Source organism: Channa argus, chromosome 8 (genome assembly GCF_033026475.1).
Source record: "Channa argus isolate prfri chromosome 8, Channa argus male v1.0, whole genome shotgun sequence".
NCBI classification, from domain to species: domain Eukaryota; kingdom Metazoa; phylum Chordata; class Actinopteri; order Anabantiformes; family Channidae; genus Channa; species Channa argus.
Genome location: NC_090204.1, coordinates 832,996 through 856,926, shown reverse-complemented (window position 1 = coordinate 856,926; position 23,931 = coordinate 832,996).

Sequence of the window (23,931 nt, the reverse complement as noted above, 5' to 3'; positions counted from 1 at the left end):
CTCCAATAAAACACAAAACCCCATCATAGAAATGCGTGAAGAAAGTACATAAATATTCAAAGATTCCATTCCCGAAATACTGAAGGTAAAATGAGATCTCTTCCTAAAAACGCGGAATAAAATCTCAGCAAACACACAAGATCAAAAAATGTGCAGTGTATCTTTAATTCCCTGCCTTTGTGGCGACACCAGCAGTAGCGAGGGCATCCCAGGCGAACCACAAAGCCAAGGGTTAAAGACGATACCATGCTGACTCTCCCTAAATGAAATGCCACGCCATTTTACTAGCTCTTTATTTCCCTGTCATCGTAAACCAGCTCCAACTTCCTGCTCGCTCGCATGCCAGTGAAGGACAAGGATGAGAGAAACAGAACAGGGGGGAAAAAAGAAGAATCAGTGTTTCAACAACATTATGGGAAGGTCATTGTCTGCGGGCTTACCCTGGGAGAGATGCAGAGGGCCTGAACCTGCCCGAACCTATCCACAACGACCGGGAGCTGGACCTGCGAGACACCAGAACAACAAAGACAGTTTGTGACAAAGCTGAGGCACCTCAGTCCGAGCGGAGTGAAATCAAATGTGACATTTTTCATTTATTTGTAAATGCCTCCTTGGCGGCACACTCACTCGAAACGACAGTTGGGCTCTTACCAAGTTAAGGGGAGCTGATGGTAGAATAGAGGGATCCTGACAGAGGTTGTAATGAGATGCCGCATTAGGGCCGCTCTCTCATCCACTCTCCCCTCTCTCGCCCAGGAGCACGCCCTTCACTTCCAATCTACTACCCCAACCATTTGGCAGCAGTTAACCCTATGAAAAACTACACTAACCCTCTTTTGTGCTGTGATAAAACATTCTTTTTGGATTTATTTTCTCAAAGATACCTTTGATGCTACAAATGGCTTTTTCTAAAGCACTGTGGAGCATTTAGAGCTTCAGGAAGGTTAGAAAATGATTTACATCACACATTACCTGCACAAAAAGTGGGAATAGACGCATTATCTTAGGTTCTAATGCACTAAGTTGCAAAACTAGAAAGTAACTAAACATTTACAAAGCAAAAAATGGACTACAATCTGTTTGGGTAATGTAACACTTTTTCATAAATTGTAGCCATGTAGCGTTATCTTCTAGGTTTTTAGTCAAAAACAAAGTAATCACATATTCAAATGAACAACTAAATCTGACTTAATTGTGCACATGTATCTGTTGTAGAACTTCTAGTTTGTTCTGTGATGGGTTTTTATTTCCAAGACTTATTTCTAAAAGTTTAGACTTTTAGGTTGGTCAAAACAGTCAAAAGCTCCTCAGATGGGCTCTTTTAAGTCAATGTTTGAGAGCAAAGAGGTACAAGTTAAATGTTGAATTATCCAAAAGCAAAATGTATTGTTCTTTTGTTTAAAATCCCATTTAAAAACATATTTTTTGATTTTTTTAACTCATTACCATTAACAAATTTTGAGTAGGAGTCCAACTGGCTCTTTATCATGTCCAGATACCTTGCGTTAACTCAGATGTGTCATTGGTTCAATACTTAAGTCTTTGTGGTGGCTGTGACTTCAACCACAGGAAAAAAAGCCAAATCTTTATCCAGATAATACACCAATTTTTAATTTACAAGTCATAACAAAACTAACATAACACTGCATGAACAAATAAATAAATAATTGCTTAGACCCTTTGGATACAATCATGAACAAATAGGTGGGGAGAAACATTAAATTTATATATCTGATAGACGGACCCAGGCAAAACCTTTGGACTATCACTACTGACCTCACCAACGAAAAAGAATAGGTTAATGAAACATCTATATTTCTCCAAAAGAGCCACAGTAAGGGCAACAAAAAACTAATAAACTAGCAATTGTATTTACCACATGTTTAAATTGTCATATTGGAAATTCTACCAAAGAAGCTGGTAGATTGACACAGATTTTAAAAAAGGAATAAAGGCATCCATAACAAGATAAAGTCTAACAATAACAGACTAAACATCTGAATCGAGCATACAAAAACAGGAAAAAATAGCTAAAAAAAAATCTAAAAAGACCTAAGACAAGCAAATATGCAGGACGAAAATCCTCGAAAATCCATGTAACTGAAAAAAACCATGATTGCTGATACCTTTGCAGTTTTTCACCTCATCACATCACAACTCCTCATCCATTTGTCCCAAATTATTGATCAAAAATACTCTTTATGGCAACGAAGATGTGCTGTTCACTCCATTTTGCAGGTCTCAGGTGAGAGCTAAGCCAAAGAGGATTTAAATTTGATCACCACAATCACCATACAGACACTAAAACCAAAAATGAATCATCTCCATTCATGTTGTCAGCAAGCAGCCCCGATTCGTCTGTGCCATAGAACCCTGTTGTTGTCCAAGAACTATTAAAAACACATCAGCCAGATACTTGGCTCCACATGATGGCATATATTTCCTCAGACATAAATATTGTCTAAACTGATGTGAATAGAAAATGGAAATGCCCATTTGGAGCATGTTGGGTAAACTGTATTAAAAAATATTTCCCACATTTTGGAAAGAAGAAATATGTAATTTTTTGCATAACAACACAGGTCTATGGCACAGACAAAATAAGCTTATTCACACTGCAGGCTGACAAGCAACCATTCATTCATTTTAGTTGTTAATAAGAGAACTACTGCTCATATGTGGTGAGGGAGGGAAGGCTCAATAAGTAGGAGATATGAGGCAAGTATGCAGTTGCTCCAGAGAACTACAAGGAGACTTAGACTTTGGGAAGATGGTTGACTGACAGGTAACATGCATCATTTGAACAACTGATGTGATATTTGGACCTATCGCATTTGTGAATCTCCCGTTGGGATGAATAAAGTATCTATCTATCTAATAGGCACCTCACAAACCCTTAACACATAAGGTGTAAACCACTTTAACTACTTGTAGATTGAATATTCTATCGTTAAAAATAGAATATTCAGCAGGATCAGCAGAAATACTTACAACTTAATAATTTAATGCTTAATATTATGTCAGCCAAATAAGGGCAGTTTATAATTTTTGCTTATAATACTCCAGCACTATTTGATTTCACATACATGGACTTTTCTTGAAATTGAACGCTTACTCAGCACTTCCAGCACAGCTAAACTCTATATTCCATTACACTGCACCATATTATAATGTAAGTTGAAAATCATATGGATACTTTAGGTACCAAAAAGTATAGCCATACCAAGAGGTCCTTAACATTTGATCCAGGAAATATTAAAAAACATTATAATTTAAAATGACTGAACCACCATTGAAAGTAATCACTGACTCATAATTTTCCATCAAAAACTGGGTCAAGTTTGAAAGAGGTCTCAGTGGAAAAGCTTGCAAGGAAAATGAACTATTACCCTCTACAAGTGTGTGTAGTGCCCTCCAAACTGTCCTTACAGACAATGTGCTATATAGTGGGCAGCATGTGAGAAGTGAGTTATGTACTTTATTAAGCTCAAGTAATTTCCCTTCCAGATATCACGTCGCCTTCGAGCCTCTCAGTAATCTATCCTAGCAGCCATCAGCTAAATTTAGCTCTCCAGAGCACAATGACACTACTCGTCATAACAGTGTAGGTAAAGGTGTCTAGCTGAGACAAAGTTGTACAAGGTGTCATTAAAATAGAAAGTAAGATAGGGGCCTATATTAAAGTACTGCTGTGGATAAAATCTGGTAGGTTTTCAGTGGCAACTAATTCATCATCCTAACATATTTAATGTGCTCCTTAATAATTCCAGTGCTGTAATTAGATTAATCAACATGATTCTCAAGTGGGATTATCCAGACTATTCAGTTAACTGAAAAAAAGCAATTTGTTGAATCCCTGTGTATTCTGTGAAGATACTTAAGGTGTAGTGGTTTTAATGTGCAAGATTAGGACGATGTACCTTTAATATGCATTTCATTTTGTATTGGACACCACCAAAATGCAATTCTGCTATTCATAATAATTACCATTTCTTAACAACATGAGACATCAAGCCGATATCAAAATACTTACAACAACAACAACATTGTCTGCTCTAATATCTCTGATGGTGCGCCAATAAAAATAAATAAATAAATACACTGTTAATTACACGTAAACACTTGAGAACACCAGAAAGCCTTCAACTCATAAATAAATTAATAAAAGCATTAACTGTGTGAGGGGTTTATTAGGGGTGTAGTTTTTTTGGAATAGTGGTCATTTTCTGTGTTGGGGGAGAATATAATGATGCTTACTCCCTATAACTACAATATATTAAAATACATTTTATAATTTTGCTAGCACGCACATTGATCCAGGTCTATTGAAAGTTAACTCACCTGGGCTCAGTGGATAGTTGAAATAAGACATTTATTTAATTATTTACTTGTATATTAACATTTGCACTAGGCAATCACAATATGTTACTCTGTGAAACTACCTGTTTATTTGTCAAAGTCTAACTTTGAATGGTTTTGTTCTCGAACTGTTGCTTTGTTAAACAGGGGGCTGGCTTGTATGACCTGACACCCCCCCCCCCGCAAAAAAATGACAGCTGTGGTCATTTAACTGCTTCTTCTTCTCTCCCATGTTAAGACAGAAGCAAATTGCTAAATAAATTCCAGAAACGTTGTAAAGGCCACCAGTAAAACAAGACCAGATAATAATATTGCCTTTACTTGTCTAACAACTGACGATAAAGTTCACTCATTGCCATATGTGTCATAAATCTTCCAGTACGTCCTACTCATAATTTTTGCTGAAAGGAATGTCATATGCACTCCTCAACATAAATGCACATCTTGTTTGTTTTGCTGCTAGATAACTAAATCAGCTGCCGTCGGTGTGTGTATATGGTAAAGTAAAAGTGTCAGAACCAGTGGATTACTGTAAAATGTACATTATACTCCTGCAGAGGCTGTCCATCAGGATCTGAGTCCAACCAGGCGATATGCCAATTACCACATTAGCACAGCGACCAATGAAATTACACCTATGTCAACATTTGTGGGAAAACTTAATAAAAATGTGGTGAAGACATAAGCATAAGCCATAGTGATTTCTCAGTCTGTAATAGCCTGTAGCCATACATTTAGCTCCACACAAGCAGCGATACTAAGTGATTCTTTTCTTCATGAGCATTTTGACATCCCAACTTTCAATTTAATGCTTTGACAGTTTGAGTAAGCTGTGGGAATGAGGAAACATGCTCACAATGTGACTTTGCCATTAAAATTCAAATACATGTTTGGAAGTTAAATCTGCAACTCAGACATTTGTGGAGCTTGACATCATCAGGGAGTTGAGAGAAGCTTTGAGAAAAGTTGCTTGACAAATTACTGTCTAAGGTTTGGTCACGCTATGCACCTAGGCTATAAAATTCTGATTCAGTACACATTCACATCGAGGGTTTAAATGCAAGGACAGTTGGAAATAAGTATTTTTCTAATTTAGTTGTTTTTTATGATAGGGAATAATACAAGCAAGAGTCAGAAGACAGGAAAATCTAAAACAGGAAGGAAGGCAGTCCAAAAAAAAAAAAAAGTAAAGAATAAAGAAGAAAAATGGAAATCCAGCCAAAACAGGCAACAGTCTTAAGATGAGAAGAAAGCCCAATATTCATCGGGCAAAATGACCGAATTCACTAGATTAAACAGGCCATACTATGGGTTTTGTAGTCTGGCGTTATTATACATAGTCAAAGGCCCAAAGCTTGTTGTAAATGTGTTTCAACACTAACTGGAAGTGAAAAGGACCGAAAGTTCCCCTGAACCCCTGAATAAAAAGACCCGATTTGTATGTATTCCAACAGTTTTATAGACTTGCAATGTTTGATTAAGTCACCACATATGTTCTATCAAGGACCTATTCCTAGTTAAACCTTGGCTCAGGGGGACTAGGTTTGATCTAGAGGTTTCCACTATACCACTGTTTCTGTTTGCCTTAAAAGGAGCAACACGCTTCATTGTTGTTAGTAGCTGGCATAACATTTACTTGAATTCCATGACTCTTGTATTAAACGAACTGCAAAATTCAAGTGTTTGCCAAAGGTTTAGGTTTGTAATAGCAAACAATGGTTCATTAGAGGGAAGAATAGCCCTAAAGAATTTAGATAGTGGACTTGTCTTGGTGTGAAAATGAGTTGAACAGTCAATAAGCTGGTGTTAGCTAACTGAAGATGTCATGTACCTGTTTTCTGTGTGGTGTAGCTATGTAGGAGTCGACTGCTAATGCTTGTAGGGGGTAAAGAAAGGCTAAAGCCCCTCTTGAAATATATATTCAAGTACAGTACTTTAAAATTTAAAGCTCATCACTTCATTCGGTACCTCCGGTGTTAGCTCGTCTTTCAAACAATAGCTTAGCAGCTAAACGGGAGCTAGCTAGCACCATCATTTTCTATTATATCAACTATATTTTGAGTTTTAAATGCATTACTTACCTGTAGTTACTATCAATTGTCATACATTTTGACTCTGTGGTCTTAAAAAACTAAACTAAAATAAAAAAAAAAAACAAAGCGCCTTTGAACATAATGACTACTGAGAATTACATATTCAATATATTCACCATGACCAGAAACAAAAAACAATTTCCGAAATACAGATGAGCTTTACCCGGTTTTTGATCGTACAAATAAAAATACAAATTTTAATCTAAATAGTGGTACAGCCCAGACAGATGGTCTTCCTTGAGGCGTAGTCCATTATGTGGCTTCATATTCTTTACCATTACATTAGTTATTTTGTGGTACTTATTAGAAGTAGTTTCACTATTGTACTTTGAAAGTAGGCTACTGAAGGATCCATCTGAACCCCTACTAGACATTACTAGACATTTCTGGCTCTAACAATCTTTTTCATCAAGTCCTTGTTTTGTTTATTTCTTATTCTATGGTTTATATTTCCTGAAACCTGTGAAAGCATTGAGTGCATTCAGTTTCACTTTAAATCACATTTAACAGATAACATTTGACCCTATTTTAGAGCATTAACTTGTATTTTTTAGTAATATATGTGAATACAGATTAAGCATATGACAAAACCAATTGTTGTTTGAGCATGTTTGTGGACAGGTGTAGTGCTACCTATAACATTTGTGTGTAGGACAGGTGTTAGACAAATTCAAATCCTATAGTTGAATGGCAGAACCATGAGTTTGGTTTTTGTAGTCATTGTGATTAAAAACATTACTATTCTTGGATGTTTTTGTGATAGAAGTTGACCATGTTTTTTTTTTTTTTTTATTAAGCAGTTATTTCTTTTTTCTTTTCTATAAAATGAAGTCCCAGCCTCAACTTCCTTATTTCTGTAATGTAATTCAGTGCCTGTAGTATAGGTTATAATGGGCTCTGTAGGACCTGTGTGGTACTGTGTGCAAGAGTCCTAACATTTGTCGTTAGGAAGTAATATAAAAAAATAAGATTGGTTGGTCTGATACATTGAGGAAAATGCATTGTTTCAACTAAATTACAGCTCTTTACATTTGTAGTGCCTGTGTTTTGCATTTTTATTGAAACTGAACAGAAAATGCAGTGACCGTGTTCAAGAGTACGCACACTTCAGCGGTGAAATAAAATTGCAACAACAAATTAAGTTTTTCAAAAGCTGCCTGAATTACAATCTCAAATCATGCATATAAACTAGAGTTACAAAGGCAGCTATACCTGCCTTTATTTGGCTTGTATTATGCAATCTCAGCTCAATTAAGCACTCACCTCAATTATCATGCTGTTTCATCTTCAGTTAGTAAAATGTAGGTTCAATTTCCCAGCAGACTTAACTAAGTGGGAGTGACCTTGCCTGACACAGAGTTAAATGGACCAGCAAGAATGTTTTCTGTGGCTATGTAAGAGGAAAGGCTGGCTGTTAAAAGTCCACCATTTTCCCATTTCTCTCTGTCATTGATGCCTGACAGGCTGTAATTTTCATTCTCTCACTCCAGCGGAGCCTACTGAGCTGGAGATTATGGAGATGACGGTTTGGATTTTTAAGCACCCTCTTCATCCTGTTTTAAATCTCTATAATGTCTGAGCATAAATAAAAACAGATGCCTTTTATAAAACAACCGGGCAGTGGAGCCGAATAACACTGTGCTTCAGTGAGCGCACATTTATTACTGTTACCAATGAGTGAACACTTCCTCTAGTCAATGTCAATCTACATGTCAATGGGAACCCCTTTTGAGTAATGGCTCTAAGGGAGACTGGATTAAAAATCTCTAATTTTCCTGTCACTGTCAATTTCATCATTCATTCTGTCAGTAATACTCCATTGTTCATAAGTAAAGGCTAAGTGTTAACTGATTTTTGGCTTGAGAAAAACTGCCGTCAATAGGAATCAGAGCTATAATTCAATCTCCAAAATCAGTTAATCAGTAGTAGTGAGTCATATTTGTCTAATTTGCTGAAGATGGTGGGTGTCAATGTCAGCAACATGTTCCTATTGAGGCTCAAACTGAGGGAGCATGACGGTGGTCATCCCCGCATTAAATGAAGCAGAGGGTTTGAATAATATCCTTGTCTCTTTGGATGAGGATCTCTGCAACTGACAAAGTCTAGGCTTTCACATCCTCCTTGGGGCAAAGTCAGACCAATTTTGCCTCACCGTTATTGGAAGATTTGCCTTTTAGCTTTTAGGCCCTGGGGTTAGGGTATCGTTTTTGCTTTTACGCTTTAAGTTTTCTCTTGCAAACATAAAAGGAGTCCCTCCAGAAATGTGCAATGTCACATGTGCAACAATTAGTTCAACCAATTATCTGTTAATTCTGCACAACTTTGTAATTTAAAAAAAAAACAACTGGCAGGCATGTAACCCAAATCAGAGGTAGGATGTTGTGTGAACAACAAGTGCATGTTGGGTTTGGTCATACTTTGTGAGGTCTGCATGCCCTTTATCCTGCTGTTGTCAGTGTTGTCATGCTGGACATTTAAATGCACTATACCGTTTACATGCTGCTCTTTATTTTTTATTTTTTTTTCACACCCCTAGCACACTTAACTGTACTGTACTGTACTGTAAAATAGTATACAGTAGGTTTACTGGTCGGCACTGTCTTGGGTCTTGTGTCCTGTCCTGTGTTACTTGTGTTGTCTGTCTACACTGTCTGTCTGTACTGTTTTTTCGTCTGCACTGTTTGCACTTGGTTGCACTCGATGCACTTTACTATAGCTTGTGTTGTTTGTAGCACCTTGGTTCTTGGAGGACCGTTATCTCGTTTCTACTGTGTACTGTGTACCACTGTGTATAGTAGAAATGACAATAAAAGCCACTTGACTTGACTTGACTTGACTTGAAAAATGCTCAGGGCAGCTCAAAATGTTTGAAAACTGAAGAGCACAATCAGACTAAAGATGCTAATGGACTTGTTACAGTTTGCAATGAGAATGAACCATAAAATAAACTGAACTTGTAGAACAAATTGTAGAGGACTTCGTGGAGATTGGGCATGCAGAATTGGACCCAAGGAAGAGTAGCTAGTGGACAAAAACTGAACTACTGGAGTCAACTCAGTGATTGTGTTGTACTTGTCTATGTCTCATTAATGGTATGTTTAATAAGGAGAATCTGTGTTTTTATGTACCACTAAACAAATAGACCATTTTATCAAAATAAAATGTGGCATGGAGTGGTTAGAATCTAAAGATACACACGGCAGAACTCGGGTAACGAGGTTTAAGGTTCCCCTTTTGTCAAAAGGCCCCATAGTGCTGAATTAAACACACATTCAACGCAGTCACTATATGTGTTTGCGTATTAAGGTTCACTTCCATGCAGCTGTATGTAATGAACGTCTGAGCAAGCCAAAATGGCCAAAAAAAGGCCCTGCAGTAGTAAACTAAAAGTCCTGCCACAAATATTAAAAGCACCTGGCTTCTGCATTGTAACCCGTCAGAACATATAGTATCTCCCCATGATCCACCAAAAGGCAAAATGTGCAGAAACAGTATTAAGGTTGTAAATATTTATGTACTAACTTATCGAAATATTTGGGCAACAATTTTACTCCGAGAGTATGTAGAGTTAACGCTGAGTAATCCTTATTGGTGTCCATAGGTCAATGGGATAAAGACTACTCTCCTTTTGGCTTATCCCGTGAGTTCAGGGTCGCCACAGTGGACCATTGTCTGCATGTTGATTTGGCACAGTTTTTACACCGGATGCCGTTCCTGACGCAACCCTCCCCAATTTCTACCAGGCTTGGACCAGCACTGCATTGCTGGGGAGGGGGAATGGGCTGCCCAGAGAGACTTCGACATATAGCCAGGGCCAGGGATCAAACCACTCACCCTGTGGTCCGTAAGCAACTGCCTTTACCAACTGAGCTTTAGCCGCCACTAGGTCAATGGGATAAAGAAAAAAAACTAAAATACAATTAAAGCACCTGGCTTTACCAAAATCCAATAAAAATTTGTGCAAGTCTTCATCATACATTGTATTTCCATTGTTGGGAGGGTGAACAGAAACAAGATGTAAACACAATATTGCCATTTCATCACTGCTGACATAAAATACATTATGTAAATACATTTCCTTAAAAAAAAAAGTCTTACTGTGTATAGCAATTCTAAAAAAATGTTTCCTGGCTGTGGACCATGCGCTTAGTTTCCTAAAAGTAACACGTCTAAAGACAGACTGCTATGTTTTCAGGCCTACAGTACACGGTTGAGCAATACTCATTTCAGCAGAAAGGTGTTAGCCTCTATTAGCTTCCCAGCTAGAGATATCTTTATAATAATATTTTTGTAACAAACTAAAGAGGTCACATCACATCCATATGCAGTTAGTCTTTTATCTATTTGTTTTTTTTTTTTCGTTTAATTTTTTATGCAGCCATTACATGCACAAACAAAACAGGGTAATAAATATCTTAAATTTCCAAATTGGCTTAAATAAACAATGGTCATGGTCTTAGTTGTTTCATTATGTGTACATACCCTTAGTGCTTTTATGATCTACATTTACTGTATATTTTATGGGTACATATATTGCATAACCTTGAGAGTGCTACAATATGAAAAGATGTAGTTGTGATCTGTATCTTATTGGTTAGCTCACAATGCTCTTTCAAGTAGGTCAAGGCCCATGACAGAATATCAGCAGATGTCTTAAAACTTCATTTGGGTTTATGAACTAAAGACATGTACAAATAAGAATGAACCCCTTTCAAATTAAATGATATCATTGTTCAGCAAGGCTTGGTTCTCCTTGTTGTTAGTTGTACTTTTGAAGCTGTATAATGCTTTTGTGCTGGTTGCATTCTTCAATTCTTTGGTCTGTTGTGAATTCACTAAAGTTCACAGTCAGACTAAAATTGAAGATGGGTTCCACATGGCTTGTTAGGATGGTGAGCAGACATTTATCCTTGCTTTCAATAGCATGCAGCATGGATATTCCAGGCTGCTAAATGGAGGAGCATCACGGTTAAATTGCTGTGCAGAAGATGAGGAATCTTGAGCTTATCTTGCGCCTTTAGTGTTTGCATGTCACTTGGCAGAAGATTTGTTTGATGATGCATTGTTGCATAGCATTCCTAGAGACTTTAAGGGAGTACTGATTCTTTAGGACACCGTCTTTTAAAAACTTCATGAAAGGAAGATCAAGAGCTACCTCGGCTTCAGACGTGGGTTATTTATTGGCCGAATCCCAAAGGTGCAAAACCACGAAAGAGTTCTGACGGTTGGTAGTAATCACCATCATCACCATCATTACCATTATTATGGGGGTGAATGATGTCATAAAACCATCCATCCATTTGCTACTGCTTATTCAGAGTTGCGTTAACTGTCGCTCAAATGCAAAAGGCAAAAAACGAGAATATTAACTCTAAAAGATACCAAAAAGGTCACAGTTTGAGACAGACCAGCTTACAAGTAAAATTTTTTACCTTTGATCACAAGTAAACACCTGCTGCAGAGGAAAAGATAATTAAGTTTACTAGTCTAAGAATCTTTCAAAATACCATCACCTCAGATCAGAACTTACAACTAAAGCTTGAGTTCTCGTAGCAGACACACTGCAACATCATGTAACGACTGTGTTTGGAAGCAGTTAGGGGAGGACACAGAGTCATGCTGGCAGAGGTGAGGGCAACTTTAATATAAATATAAAAATAAGCTTAGCAATAGACAGGGAAACAGAAAAATTCCAGGCACATAAAAACATACCAGCATTAACTAAGGGTGAATACAGAGGACGGGCCGAGGTCAGTATGAGGTGGGTAAACAAACCAAACGACAAAATCCAGCAAAGTCAAATGATGTTCCAAAGTGGACAGAGGTTTAAAACCAGGCAAGTAAACACAAAAAAGAACAAAAACAGATGAGGTGTAGGGCTGGTAAAAAACACCACAGAGAAACAGATGGGATTTAAAATCCAGCACAGAGCACATGGAATTAACGGTCAGAAATACCATGTTTCTAATAAACACAATACTGTAGAAACAGGGGAGACGGAAGTCCAGTAACTCAGAGGGGGGACATGTGGTGACTGGAAGGGAAAGGACAAGTCTGTGACAATTAAGGCATTATTTTAATACCTCTTTCCTCATTTAGTATCATTAAAATATATCAACAGAATGACATTGGATCCTGACTACAGCCTAGTGTGTTTGTCCTCATTCAATCGGCACTTTTCTATTGTGCAAGACACAAGCCAATCCAAACATTATTGGAAAGAACACTATTGTAATTTATATTAAAAGAGAACTATTATTGTTATAATACAACAGATTATAGTACATATGTTGGCATATAATATCATAACAGGTGATTTTCTTTTAACCCCATTAACATCAATTTTGAATATAAATTTTTGGTCAAATGTATTTTTTGGGAGGGAGGGTTAAGAGTTGTGATTTGAATCCTCTGGCCCCTCTAGAGCTGATTTTGGGGTATTATGTTTGTGGTAACAACCATAACAAAAGTGATCATGGAAACTAGTTGCCACTATGTGGCACACATACAACCATTAATCTGCTCCTTGCATTGCTTGTTTTAAATACTTGGATGTAATGATCATGTGGAACCCTAGACTGTAGTGCCCCTTTAAACTATAAAACCTCAGGGCCTAATGACAGCTCATCATTCCCAAAAACTCAAAGCTCACAGGACAAGTTAGGGCCATATGATCCTTACACTCTAAACCTGTCAGGTTAGGAGCAAATCTCAGAAACAGGGTGATAAAGTTAGGAAAAATGGCCTGTTTGTTGCATTAGTAGCTGGTGCAGTCATCAGCCTCTGGCAGTTTGTCAGGTTTCTAGTCACTTTGTAACAATCTGAGCATTATGAATTTGAAGCTCAACAAAGTGCACATAATCTCAAGCTAATTGTTATTAATAAGGGAAATGTGGATTCATGCGTGTGCACGGTGTTGTAAACCTAGGCATTTTCTGGTAAAAAGCCTTTTCTGTGTTTGTGGACACATACTGTTTTGGTAGATTTTATGCACAGCTTTATAAATGAGAACCCTGACTGACCCCTTCACAATTCCTAAATGTAAACCTAGATTTGCCCTCGTAGTGACACTGTATGCTGTTTTTCGCAGTCTATGACGCTCGAAGATTTCTCATAAATTGGTCCTTGGAATATTTATGCAACAGTTAGATGCAAAATACATTGTCAAGGTTAAGACAGCAATCATGTTGATGCAGCAGTGCTTCATGACTCCTCAAACTTTAATTATTAGTTAAGCAAGCAACAAAAGGGAGAAGCTAAATGACTTGTGTATACTACATCCGATAAGCCAATAATTACTGCCCACGGTTCTCTTTGTGGTGTTGATAGTCTATTGGCCCATAAATAGAATAAAAGGTCAGGATGTAACAATTGCCATTTACTTTCTTTTTACACAAATGGACATCAATAGAGATTGTGTACTGCATAAATGGAAAAAAAAATTTTAATGATCTACAGTAAAAAATTAATGGTCATAACCAAGGCAGACTCTACTTTAATGAGAGCTATCCATATACAGAGGCCTTGTTATTGTGTTTGTCTTGCAGAAAAAAATGCAAGCAATGATCCACTGCTGTACTGCAAAAGAGAAGTTTTAATCATGTGAGGATTAAATCACTTTTGGAAAGTTTAACAGTGTTAGTTCACTACTTTAAAACATGTCACCTTGACCTGATGACATCAAAGGCCTGAACTGTTTGTCACATACAACATTTTTAAAACGGAATTCTGTTTTTACCTTCGGGATACAGTAACTTTGACATCTTAAACTTGAGAGAACAGTGAATTGCTGAGAGTGTTTAACAATGGATTTTTGTTTTTAAGATGAACATGCATTGACGTTTCCAAGTGAGCAGAGCAGCATCAGATATGTTATCGAGATTAACTGCACTGGCACTAATTTGACATGTGTTCCACAAATTGTAGTTACACCTGCAGCTTTGATCTGGAGATTTTCAGTTTAAAGGAAAAATAGACTTGTTGCAGATGGAATATTATCCTCTTAAAACAAAACAAAAACAACAACAAAAAAAATCACCAGACCTAGAGCAAAATAATATTTACTCGGAATCATCTGCCATCCTGATGATACCAAATTCAATATTCATCAATTTATATGTCTATCTAACTTTGTCTTGTTTATTGCTTAGCAGATCAGGTTCAATGGCTGGAAAAGTGCTGACAGCAGTTAGATTCAAGCCATCAGCAGATTCAACAAACCAGAAGAAAAAGTTTATTTTCAGTAGATTTGTTGTGAGGTCCCTTTTACATTAGAGTGGATATTAAAATACACACACACACACAATATAGTATTAAACTACTATATACTATTAAAATATACACATATCACACTACAGGGACATTTGGACTGACGATCGGTTCTGACGATCCCTGCAGTTGTCCAAAAGGCCAAATCAGGTGTGGGCCTATTTTTAACAAAATGAAAAGGTAGTTTACCAGGACAAACAACAGGGATCTGCAACTGGTCATTTAGGCAAATTTACATCTCAGTCACACTTCTTCCAGGCTCCTGATTGTACACTGAACACAGTTCAGTTCAGAATGCTCAGCAATATGAGACCACGTTTAGTGAGAAATATTATAAACTTACCTCAAGGAAAACCCAGACCAAAACATTGCAAATTTTTTTGGTCAGTTAGTTTTTTGGTTTTTTAGTTGCTCAAATTCTGTCAAATGTTGTAAATCTAAATCTAAACTCAACCAAACTACGGTATTTGCACAGTTTGAATCCTGCATGTTTAAGTGTTTAGTGTGAAAAACCAGGCTGCCATATTGGATTCACTGTAAGCAGCGGGATTTGCCTTTTTATTGCCTGGCGCTCAAAGGCTGCAATTTCAACACCTGCCTCCCTGCTGTATGTGGTGGTGCCATCTTAAAAGTAACTGAGTGAAATAAAAATTGGTTTGACTTTGATTTTTTATATTTCAGATCATCTCAAAATACCTCAGATTTTCAGTGCCATCTTTGAATTCTTTGAGAAAAGAGCAAATTTATATCTCAAACTTGAACATAATTCTCCTTTAAACTTTACAGCCAAGCTAAACTGTGCTGCTTAGTTGCCTGCACACTCCAGAGACCTCGTCTTTGTCTTCATGTTAACATCATTCACAACATTACTTCTGTTTCATCTGTCCTGCACTAACCTCACGTCTGGTGTAAGTCGAGCTCAATCTGATAACTTCATTTGAAAGAATCAGAGTGCATTATGTTTGCTGTGGGAAGCACTAACTCCTCATTTCCATTCCACTTCTCACTCTGCAGGTCGCTTCAGAGCAAGCCATCCAGTTTTCTGCCGTGATTGACAGCGCGGAGACACCTTGCGATGACTCCTCTGCCTTTGTCATGTTTCGTCTCCTTCTCTCTTTTCTCTCCTTTTCCCTTTGATGCTCTTTGTCTTCCTAGCATACTTGTATGCCTTCCTGACCCTCCCTAGGGACTTCTCACTCTCTCTTCCTTAGCCCTTGGAAACTAGAGAAGTGTGTGCAATAAAAAGCCGGCTGAATGAGTAAATAAATATATATTTTCTGTTTTCTCTTTATTCTTCCACCTCCATAAGGTTTGCTGCAAAGCCGTCAGAGACAAACTACTGAAGCCCCTTCCTGACTGACAGCTCCAGAACCTATTATGTCAACTTTTTGTACACCACTGCATCATGTGACCTGCCTTGAGACAGAAATGCACTGGGAGGCATCAAAAGTGCACATTTCAGTCACAATTGTTTTGAGGGGCCAAGTGCCTTCGAGCATTGACAAGATCTCGGTTCAATTTGGGGAGCATTAAACCCAAAGAACCATGGCTGATTTGATGGTTTCAAACAGCAATACAAAACAATTTTTTGTATTATATTTGATTCTGTCAGTCTGATGTGTAATTTGCTGTCATATTGTTGTGGTTTTCATTTTCTGCAACACATATTTACATTTTATTGCTTAGCAACATCTAGCAGCCAGGAGAGACAATATCAAGCTTTTCAGCAAAACACCAAAAAGTCAGGTTACGTTATAGACTGCAGTGGAACGATAATCTGGAAATTGAAGTGCCCCGGTCATATTAATGGGTTGTGTCAAACAACCTAGAGTAACCTATAGTTGTTAAGATGAAGAACTTGTCTCACATTGTGCAACTTTTAATAATCAAAACTAAAGATCTTCCCGGCTCTGCCATTGTCTCCAATTACATGTTGGCATGGAGCCTCCAATCTATGTGGGACCAAATATGACTTAAAGTAAATAAAGAAACAAATCACAATTAAATATATAAATAATATATAATAAATTGAATGATACTGAAATAAATACAGTTAACATCAAATAAATGTTACTAGTGTATTTTTAAATTGCGAGGGGGGCTGGTGGCTCAGTGGTAGAGCATTGGGTTGGGATGCAGAAGGCTGGGGATTTGTATCCCACCCCAACAGGTGTAGCCCTGCCAAGCCACCAAGGGCAACCTTGGTGCTGGTCCTTAGCTTAGATAAAAACGGAAGGGTTGCGGGCAGGAAGGTCACCCAGTGTAAAAACACATTCCTAATCAACATGCGGAACACACTGCGCTGTGGCGACCCCAGAACGGACAAGCTGAAAGCCGATGATCTAGTGAATTTTTAAACTGCAATACATTTACATTTACTATATATATATACATATATACATTTACATATACTATATTACTATATGTAATTATTTTTAGACATTTTAAAATGTATTGATTTCTGTTCTTCTGTCATAGTATGCTAACAGGATAGGTGGTTCTAACCCCAGTATAAAGCAGGATTGGCCCGCTGGACTACATTTCTGAATCAATTTCCAACCTGTAATCCATTATCCTTTTCATACAGCACTATCATTTGTTAAGGATCTTAAATCATTTTTAATGGATTATTTATTAGAAGAAAAAAAAAGAAAGCAATAAATAAACCAGCACTACTTGAAATGCAAATTTAAAACAGCTAGCCTCAGCCTTCTCTTAGCTAATCACAATGGCCAGGTTAGGTAGCTCCATCAGCAAGAGCAAAAGCTAAATCGACACCCATATGACCAATCCTGCTTTAGACTGAAGTTGTTATTAGCATACAACACAGAAAACAGGAACAAATACATTTTGAAATGTATAATACTAGAAGAAAAGTACAAACAAATGCAGATGTATGCAGAAATGCTGTACATTAGCATTTATTTGTTATTACATTTTAATTCTGTATTGATTTTATACAACTTTTATTTATATATTTATTTATTTATTTATTTATACATCTACTTATTCATATACAGTGCCTATAAAAATATATTAACCCCCATGGAATATTTTGTGTCATGTCAAAGAAAAAATATTTACTGTAAAAACCAAAATAAATTAAAATATAAAAGGCGGAGTAGATGGTTGCATAAGTATTCAGTTGCTTACAAATGTATTATCATTGTTATTGTTTCGGACAGTTGGTTTTAGAAGCCACATTGTTTTAGTGATTTTACTGTAGTAAAAATACACACATGTCTGGAAACTTTAATAACTAGTGAATTAGTATCTGGGCCAAAACTATCGAGACAAGAACAGTTTTCAAGCGTCAGAGCACAGACCTTAACCCAAATAAGAATCTTTGGGTGGATCCTAAAATGGCTGCAAATGGCAATGTTCAAATTTTCAAAGGTAATTGAGATTTATCCACACAGACTCAATGCTGTAATTGCTGCCAAAAGTTAATCTACTAAAAGCTGAATAGTTGTGCAATCACTTACTTTATCGTTTTAAATAACTTCACATTCCTTTATAGAGGTCAGTTTTCACTTTGACACAAAAGAGTTTTGGTAACTTTGTCAAAAAAATATAATGTTGAGAAATGAAGTAAAAAAGGAGAAAACTTCCAGTGTGGGTGGTTACATTGTACAGTTACTGTATTTTTGTATGTATGTTTTTTGGTATTACTTTCAGTATACTCTGGCAAGAAAAAGTTTGGAAACACCTACACACTTTTTATTATCTTTTGTGGTTTTATTCAATCAAATGGTTGTAAATAGATCACAAAACAGATAATAAATTCATTAGTGACAATTCATTAGTGCATATATTCTTTGAATGTGCACAGACTAAGGGTGAAATCAAATGTAATTTCCATGGTGAATTATACTCCCATTGAAAAAAGCAGCAATAACAACCGGACAGATCTGCAGCATTCCACTGATTAGTTTCTGCAGATATTCAGGTGTAATTTCCTCCCAGCACGTCCCAAAGGTCTGCTGTGCTGGTTGAGCAGTGTTCCCGCACTCTTGTGTCCAGCCTTTTCCACAGCGACTCAATGGGGTTTAGATCTGGTGAATGTGTTGTTACCGAGTATTCCAACAGCTACTTTCTTTTCCAGATAATTCTTAGACAACCAGGAAGCATGCTTGGGGTCATTGTCTTGCTGCAAAATGAAGTTATCTCCAATCAGTCACCACCCAGATGGAATGGCATGCCGCTTCAGTAAGGAGGAGTGCCCATGGTGATTGAGAATACCTTGCACACAATGCAGATAACTCACTCTCCCATTACTGAAGCATCCTCAGATCATCACGCTTCCACCTCCATGCTTCACTAAAGCTGTTAGGCAGACATCACCGAGAAACGCTGGGATGCAAAAACCTCAAACTTTGACTCATCAGTCCACCAGACTTTGATCCAGTCCTCTTAAGTTCACTGTTCATGCATCTTGGCCCACTGCAATCTTCAGATTTTCCAACCTTAGTAGGGCTATATTTTTGTTAATTCTGCCCATTAGGCCAGAGTGACCTACTTAAAGTGTCTTTGCACACTGCTTGGTCTCTCGATTTATGAAATGATTCAAGAGCAGCGGCGAATTTGTTTCTCAAGAAGGAATTTGTAACTATTTGTTTTCTTGAGCAAATGTGCACTTGGGTCTGATTAAGTAGCAAAAGCGAGTTGTTTTCTAATGATAATCTCAGCAGTTTTAGATGGTTTACATGCTGATTCACTTGTTGCAGATGAATGATGTATATCCACTTATTTTAGTGGAACAGTGTTTCACAGAACTACTGGATGTCGTACATCAAAAACACCGGAAGTGGCAAGTTTGTCAGTTACTTGAAATTTCCTATGTCGCATGATTAAATTATTATTTATACAGGGAAGCAGGTTTTCATGTACATTACTTTAGATTGCAATTACTGATAAAGGCAATATGTTCCAATGAGCGTCTTTCAGATTATCTGAACATGCAGCTGTTAGAGGTTTATTGAAAGATGAAGGTTATAGTTGAAGGACAATTCTGTTTCCATATGGAGCAGGTTTCCCAGAAACACCTCGGCAAAAGCCTCAGTTTAGAGAAAGCTTGCTTAGTTTCATGCAGGTTATGTTTTAGAAAGCGCTGCAACATTGACTAATTATATCAAACTTAGTATCAGGACAACATTAAGTCACTATTAACCCCATATTCTGTGTCAGACATGAGGATCCTCATCTCCTTAAAAACCCATCTACATTAGACATATCTCTGCTCTAAACAGGTCCTCTCTCTTCACTTCTTTTCTTAACCCCTCTTGCAAACAACACATCTTGAAAAAGTTGGGATAGGGACATGTTTGCATGTGGTGCATCACTTCAAACGACACTCTGTGTTTGGGAACTGAGGAAACCTACTGCTTAGTTTTGAAAGAAAAACAAATCTTCCTTAATATAAGATTTCAGTTGTTCAACATATTTATGGTCTCCTTTGTCATTTTTTTGCTTCACAAAGCTTCCAATGTTTTCAGTAGTCGACAGGTCTGGACTGCAAACAGGTCTGTTTAGCACCTGGACTCTATCTACTGAGCCATGCTGTTATCCTATGTGCAGTATGGGGTTTGACATTGTCACTGAAATAAACAAGACCTTCACTGACAATGAATGGAGCCTTCACAGATGTATAAGTTACCCATGCTGTGTGCACTAATGCACCCCCACACTATAACAGATGCTGACTTTTGAACTGTGCACTGATGAGACACCAAATGGTTCCTCTTCTCTTTAGGATGAAGGACACAGTGTCAACTGTGTCACATTTACCTCAATCTATTTTGAAGGAGCTCAGTCCCAAACAAGGGGACCATGTTTCTCTGGATTCTCTGCATCTATCAGTGATATTATTTCCCATAGATGATGAAATCCCTACGTTGTTTGCAATTTTATGTTCAGAAACAAAAAAATATCTTAATCTGTCTTAATAATTGTCACCCTTATACCTACTGACACACTCAGTCTCTCTGAGATGTTCTTTGTATATTTCACTGCCCTGATTCCAATTAACCACATTAGCTGTGAGATTATTTTTTTTTTTAACACAACGGCTTCAATAACTAAAATATTTAAACAGACCTGGTTCAGTAGAGGCTATGTAGAGGCCAAGAACACAAAGTATGTTTTACTGATAGATGTTAAGCAACACTGTAATTTAAATATAAAATGGCAGCCAACACAGGAACAGAAAAGTGCTCTTTCACATTCCATCTATTTTATTTCCTAGAGTGCGTTCATTGAATAAGAACCACAGCCTCACAGAGCTGCTATAGTGAGACTCTGAACTTTTAGTCTTGTTTGCATGACAGAGGTAATTTTAGCGTTGCTGAAACCTTGATAAATACACAAGCAGTTCCTAGACATCAGGACTTCACAGCACCCTGAGTCACCTCATCACTCAGAAAGCTGTAGAGCTTAACAAAATAAACTTGTCTACATCTGCCTCATTCTCCTTGTCTAATGTGAGAGGGATGGTGACATTGGTTGTTTTAAATGAGCAAAATAGCATGCAGCACAATTGAGGTGTGACTGTGTTTGTTCTTTGCTGCAACAGTTTACAGTTTATCATGCACGTCAGGCCAGGATTAATGTTTTCATTTGAGCCTCTGATAAAACACTATTGATTTTGCTTAATCACGCTTTCAATACGGGAAATCCACTGTGAAACATTAAATGTCCCAGTGAACTATTGATCTTTGCTTTGGGTCAAAAGTAGCTAGGATTTAACCCACGGTAAATGGATTTCACAAAGAGCAACACAAACACAACATGAACATACTAAAGGACTTGCCATGTTAAAACTGAAAATGCAAAATTTACAGAGAAACTATGGAATATCAGTCACCTAAACAATTGTCTGTAACTCATCATTTCTTCATTTCTTCTTCTTGATGTTTTATGTTAGTTGGCAAACAACAAAATGTTGAACCCATGTCTTGCTAATGCACAATTGCCGACACAAACCTGTCCCTCTTTATATGTAGCATGCTTACTACTGTGCCCAGTGGCTCCAACTTGAAATGACAATACCTAGTTACTTGGTTCAGGTTTATTTTTTGGGAGGGCCAAGATGGCCCTTGGTGGGGCCCTTGGTGGGGCCACACCTGTTGGGGTGGATTTGAAACCATTGCCTTCTGCATCCTGACCCAATGCTCCACCACTGAGCCACCTGTAGCAGCAACTTTGTTTAAAATTGTAAACATTGGAACTTATCTGTCAGTCTCCTTCCTCTGTTACTGTTACCCTGGGAAAATAATAAGGTCAGATTCAGTTTCATTTTCAAAGCTGCAATATTTCCCTCATCGATGACATGTGAGCAATTCCTTTCCTCAGATCGTGCACTTGATGAAAAAGCCTACAGGGCACTACAATAAGTTGAACGGCGTTCTACAGGCTCTGCTTATTCTACCTGACAAACTTTACTCATATAGGACTTCTCAGTCAGATCAAACCTGACCTCTAAGCATTTTCCTAAAACAAAACCGTGCAGTACAGTTGAACTTTAATACTGCTGCAATTGCCTGCTTGCGCTCACATGCAGAGTTGACAGAGAGTGTCAGGCTGATTCCTCCCATCAGTTTTTTTTTTCTTTTTCAGTTCACTCCAACTGGTAGCTGAACAACTAATTTGACAAGTAATACGTAAGAGATGCCAATTTTTGCAAAAACTGCCAAACCTAAAGGTGTTGGAGGTAGGCCTCTCATTTTCTCTGTGTCCACCCACCATAGGATTTCTGCTCACAGACCTCTGGCAGTTGTTCACTGTAAAGGATTTGCAACCAAAGATTAGAAGTCACCCAAACTCTTGTAAGCAATGTAAGCAAACAGTCTTTACTGTAGGTACTTCTCATTTTAAACATATTGTGAGACAGAAATATGAAAATTGTTTCCATATACTTATAGACTCAACTGTCCTTTTTTCGCTGTTTGTGACCAATGGGCATATTGTACAGCAAATAGTTGTTTTGTTTTCCCAAGACTTCAAGTTTCACTCCACTAGAGAACATCAAGGAGGGCGCCACAGTCATTCTCAGTTATTCTGAATTTGATTCATGTTTCAATCTAATTTTGTATCACCATAAATTTTATTTATTTTTTTGATAAAATCAGTAATGCTGTAAAAAAAGCATGCACAAATTATGAGAACACAAGCCACTGGGCACAGCCATAGGAAGCCCCAACCCCATCCCTTCTTTTTGGTCTGTTTCAGTTGGTTAATGATAATTTAAAATTTATTTTTATTCATTTTCTGCCTCTTTTTGGGCTTCTTCTGTCTGTACTTGGTCATTTTTTACATATGTTTTCACATTTTGGGGCAGTTGTGTTCATTATGTGTCTGTATTTATTTGTTTTCTGTCTGTGTTTGGTCATTTTGTGTCTGGTTTTAGTTGTTTTTATTGTTATTTACTTATTATTTATCATTGCGTGCTTCCTTTGGAGACTTTTAGGTCATCATTTGTCATCTTTATACCTTTTTGCTGTTGTTCACGTCTGTTTCTGGTCAGTTTGTGTCTTTTAACTGAGATGTAACTGAGACGTTCTCAAGGAACTTTAGAAATCATCTAAATTCTTGGAGAAACGTCCCCCCCCCCCCCCAAAAAAAAATGGAGTACATATCCATTGCCCCTCTGCATTATTCCTGTTGTTGGACTGGTGACCCAGGCTGTCACATTTGTAAAATTAGCTTTACTATGGACACTTCCAACTTTCTTCACTTCCAAAGAAACAACAGGAACAGGCCGCATGCCAGATCTCATTAAGCTCAAAGATATTCAGACGGACAGGCTGGGAGAAGCCTCGGATCCACTCAGATTTAATTTGTTTGGTTCAATCATGGCAAGCTGATCTCTTGTAGACATAGGACGAAACATGAGAGAAATCCTTCACTTGCTTGTGTCGTCAGGAACTCGGACAATATGGCTCTGTGTTTGCATGCCACTGTAATCAAATAAAATGTGATAATGCCTCCCAGTCATCCAGCGTACAACAAAATCATAGCAAATATTTTCTGTTTTTATTCCTTAACATTTATTAATGTAGCTTACATAGCATCTGTCATATTTGATTTTCTTTAACTGCAGATGTGCAAACCTGAACTAGAATCAGTGATGTTGGCTGATTAGGGACTCAGATTTTGAGCACCTCATAACACAATGAACAGATGTTATTTGTAATCCAAAAGTGTTTGATCATTA